A 677-nucleotide genomic window follows, 5' to 3' on the forward strand; every position below is an offset into this window, starting at 1 on the left:
TTTCCCTCCCCGGGTTCATTCCAGCAAATGCCCTGGTGTGAGCGACCCGGCTAAATCCTCGGGCTGAGGAGGGCGGTTAAGCAGATCGACGCGCCGATCCTTCCCGGCGGCCTCTGGGATGTTGGGAAATTGAGGTTTTAGGGGAGGAAAACACCACAGGGGAAGCCGGCAGCCCCTTGGTGAAGGCGTCGAGGTGGCGTCTCCATCATCCAGGCTGTGCCCGGAGGTGCTCTGGCCGTTCAAAAAGGAGCAGGGAAGAGGAAAAGCTCCGGTTTTGAGTTTCCTTGGGAGGACGAGGCTCCGTCCAGCTGGTGCTGAGCCCGCCCGGGGGCTTTTGCTGAAGGACGGTGGATCTCCTCCCCCTTTGTACTACCACAGAGAGGCGACGGGGATGGTTTTGCCTCGTCCAGCTTCTCAGTGCAGCGGCTTTTCCGTATGGTTTCGGCGCACAGCGCACCTGCAGGGCCAGCTTTGGCCAAATCCTGCCCCGTCACGCACGGAGGGGAGTGTTCCAGCCTCCTCCGAGGGCTTTGACCGACACACGCTGCTGCTTCGGGGCTGAGGAAGGTGCTGGGTTGCTCCTGCCTGGCCTTGGCCAGCCCTGGGCATGCGGGACCCCGACCTTGACCCAGCTTGAACCCCAGAGCACCAGGGAGGGTCGGCGGGACCGGAGATAC

At 62.9% G+C, this 677-nt stretch overlaps 1 protein-coding gene across 1 annotated transcript in view; it reads right to left on the bottom strand.

Moving 5' to 3' along the window:
• Nucleotides 1-677, bottom strand: part of LOC104278936 (guanine nucleotide-binding protein G(t) subunit alpha-2-like) — a gene marked incomplete at its 5' end in the record, with an annotated part of 2,878 nt that overhangs the window by 1,245 nt on the left and 956 nt on the right. The window lies entirely within an intron of this gene.

The sequence above is a fragment of the Apaloderma vittatum genome, unplaced genomic scaffold (genome assembly GCF_000703405.1).
Source record: "Apaloderma vittatum isolate BGI_N311 unplaced genomic scaffold, ASM70340v1 scaffold25269, whole genome shotgun sequence".
NCBI lineage: Eukaryota > Metazoa > Chordata > Aves > Trogoniformes > Trogonidae > Apaloderma > Apaloderma vittatum.